At 37.1% G+C, this 3971-nt stretch overlaps 1 pseudogene; it reads left to right on the forward strand.

Annotated features, from left to right (window-relative positions):
* Positions 1-1556: 1556 nt before the first annotated feature.
* On the forward strand, positions 1557-2328 carry LOC121492496 (annotated as a pseudogene).
* Positions 2329-3971: the final 1643 nt, after the last annotated feature.

Here is a 3971-nt window from a genome sequence, read left to right on the forward strand (position 1 = left end):
TCTCAGTTTCTCTGAGTCATTGAAAATAATGTACCAACAACTCACCTAATGACAAAATGCTAATGGTGGTGATGAACTCATGAAAGTGTATAGTCTATAACATTTTCATTATATAAAGAACATCTTTTCTAGTTTAGAACTGATAATAAGCTATAAATACAGACATGTACATGTAAACATCTTCCTGATACTTTGGCATTGAATGTTGTTTTGTTACCAAGTCTAGTCGTTCACATGAACAATGGATCTTGGTCTTGACCTGTAAGAACCTCAAATGGATGCCATTTGGTAAGTAAAACCATCATTTTCTAGGTTGCCAAAAAGCAATCTGCAGGGGCTGGAAGTGACTTTATCCCTATGGGCAGATGTTATGATACCCCACACTATTCTAGAAAGCCCACAGCTGCCAGGCTATTTCATGGGGTGCTCTTAAACATCACCCAACATGAGCTAATATTTCATTTTAACTGTAGTTCTGGGAAACACAAATGGAGATGTTGGGTTGGAAATATACGAGGTGCATTGGACACGGGGTATTTTGATTCTGAATGCAGAGTATCCCCCCAAAATATGTACTCCTCTGAAACTGTTTCCGTATGTTTCCTGATCCACAGCTTTCACGACAGACATGGTGTTATCTTGATTAATGCCTTTGTCGTAAATATATGATGAATGGAACTTTATGCCCATTCTTGGCCTTTCTCACTGTAACAAAATCAAAGTAAATATATATCATTCTGCTACAAATGTGTTTTTTTCATCCAGTGTAATACACAAAGATGCCCCATTCCGACAGCAGCTCCATTTTCATACATGCCTAGAAAGGAATAAAAATGTATTTTCTGAAGCTAAGGTCTCTTTTCTTTTCTTTCTTTTTTTAAAAGATGTCATTTATTTATTCGTGAGAGATACAGAGAGAGAGGCAGAGACATAGGCAGAGGGAGAAGCGGGTTTGCTGTGGGGAGCCCAATGTGGCACTCGATCCCAGGACCGGATCAAGACCTGAACCAAAGGCAGACACTCAATCACTGAGCCACCCAGGGGCCCCAAGGTCTCTTTTTTCCTATAAGAAGTAATACTCATATTGTTTTTCACTTATATCAAGGGCTTACATAAATCAGAAAATTCCTTTCCTTTCTATTATTTACCAATGCCAAATTTGGAAAAACAAAAGAAAGTTGACATTCATCAGTCATGTCAAACAAAATTTTATCTAATTTTTGTTCTTTTGGGTTATTTGGCATTTTTCATTCTATGTTTAATTCCGATAAAAAATTCCCATATTTCTCTATTAAAAGCAGTCCCTCAGCAAACATTCTGTGTACCTGTTTATCGTAAATTCTTAACAGTGGGAGCATTGAGCCAGAGGAAGTATGCATTTTAGATTTTTTTCACATACCAATTTGAACTAACCCTTGAAAAGTCACACCAATTTATGTGTTTACCTGCATGCTTGTTTTGTTTTGTTTTGTTTTTTGGTGTTTTGTTTTGTTTTGTTTTGTTTTTCCTGCATGCTTTAAAAAGCTTGACTTACGTCCTCTTTTCTGGCTGGAACCATGGAGGGTGCAGAAGAGAAGAACAAGAAGGTTCCTGCTGTGCCAGAAACCCTTAAGAAAAAGCGAAGGAATTTCGCAGTTGAAGGTCAAGCATCTGAGGAAAAACATTTGCCCATAAGATGCTTCGAAAGGCAAGGAGGAAGCTAATCTATGAAAAAGCTAAGCATTACCACAAGGAATACAGGCAGATGTACAGAAGTGAGATTCGAGTAGCAAGGATGGCCAGAAAAGCTGTCAACGTCTACATGCCTGCAGAACCCAAGTTGGCATTTGTCATCAGGATCAGAGCTATCAATGGTGTGAGCCCAAAGGTTCGAAAGGTGTTGCAGCTTCTTTGCCTTTGCCAGATCTTCAATGGCACCTTTGTTAAGCTCAACAAGACTTCAGTTAACATGCTAAGGATTGTGGAACCATATATAGCATGGGGGGACCCAAACCTGAAGTCAGTGAATGAATTGACCTACAAGCTGGTTATGGCAAGATCAACAAGAAGCGAATTGCCCAGACAGATAACACATTGATTGCCTGATCTCTTGGTAAATATGGCATCATCTGCATGGAGGATCTGATTCACGAGATCTATACTGTTGGAAAACGTTTCAAAGAAGCGAATAACTTTTTATGGCCTTCAAATTATCTTCTCCACATGGCGGAATGAAGAAAAAGACCATTCATTTTTGTAGAAGGTGGAGATGCTGGCAACAGGGAAGACGAGATCAATAGGCTTATTAGAAGGATTAACTTTTTTTTTTTCAGGTTTTCATGCCAATAATTTATTGAACGGAGGTCTGTACACAGGCAAACCTTACTGCGGAAACCAAGACATCAGGAGCTCCCCCACCCCCACCCCCTCAGCCCTCCAGGGTGGGGAGAGGAGGGAGGAGACCTCAGGGGCAGAGGACAGGAGGGGGGACACAGCTGTAGAAGGGGGATGGGCCGATTGGACGGTGTGAATTTTTTGTAGTCTGGTCAGTTAATAAATGACCACTTTCAAATGGAAAAAAAAAAAAAAAACAATTTAACTTAGTCCAAAGTATATTTAAATGTTTTTATTTTTGTTCTTTATAGTGAGAAGAGGTTGCACATTTTTTCACTTTTTCATTTTTTTTTCATTTGCTTTGGAAAATTTGTTTCTTTGCCTTATCTTTGTCTTCATATTTTTTAAACTATATCTTGTATATTTTCCTTGGCTGTTTCATTTTTATTAATTTGAAAACTTTTTTATATTAAAAAATTATATTTTATGCCTCAAATGCAACCTTAGTTTTAGAGTCAATCAATTAGTTAATTAAATGACTTTGTTAATTACCTTTTGACTTTTTTTTTTTTTTTTTTTTTTTTTTATGATAGTCACAGAGAGAGAGAGAGAGAGAGAGGCAGGAGGCAGAGACACAGGCAGAGGGAGAAGCAGGCTCCATGCACTGGGAGCCTGATATGGGATTCGATCCTGGGTCTCCAGGATCGCGCCCTGGGCCAAAGGCAGGCGCCAAACCGCTGCGCCACCCAGGGATCCCCCCTTTTGACTTTTTGAAGGGAAATTTTTTATAAGCACACAAAAACTATAAACATTTATATAATTCAATTGGCTACATTCTTTCAGGCATTTAGACATTTGTTCCTGCTTAGAAAGTCTTATGTTAATCAATTATTATTAAAGAAAATATGATCTATTCTTTCCTATTTATAGCTTCATTTATACATGCAAATCTCTGATTATAGAAAATTGACTATTGTATAAGAAAGACAGAATAAGAAGTATGTTTAATTCCCCTCCCCCAATAGATTACCTGTTTTCCCAACACCATTTATTTATTTTTTAGAGATAGAGGTGTTAAAATGATAAAAGTTAGGTGAACTGAGCTTTAATCATCTTATCAATAAAATAATTGTGATGCTTCTTCATTGGGTGACACAAAATATCCAAGAATATAGTCAATACGAAAACAACCAATAACCATGAAACAGCTTTTAAGCTTTGTTAAATTTGAATCCATGTTTTCAACTTGTGAAGACTTTTATCTTATGTGTACAAATTAAATTTCAGAGATGGAAAATTTAGTTTAGTAAAATCTATAATTTTACATGAGACAAAAAAATCTACACACAAATTTTACTAAAATCTAGATGATGATGATTTCCCATGTGACAATTGTTGACCTACTGATGACAATTGTCATGAGAATATTGCCATATGCTATTGACCCATCATATGTTGGACATGGCCTTTCCAATATGACGGGCCAGGGTTTTCTTTGAGTCACTTTTCTTTGTCATCCTTGCATTTGAAAACCAGAGCACAGTAGATGTTCAAGGCATTTTAGCTGATTGAATTTACATCGCTGGATTTGGCAATTCAATCCCTCATGGTAACAAATTGCTAAGTATTACTCATTGTGATTCCATCCAATGTCCTGG

This window comes from Vulpes lagopus, chromosome 6 (assembly GCF_018345385.1).
Source record: "Vulpes lagopus strain Blue_001 chromosome 6, ASM1834538v1, whole genome shotgun sequence".
Lineage (NCBI taxonomy): Eukaryota > Metazoa > Chordata > Mammalia > Carnivora > Canidae > Vulpes > Vulpes lagopus.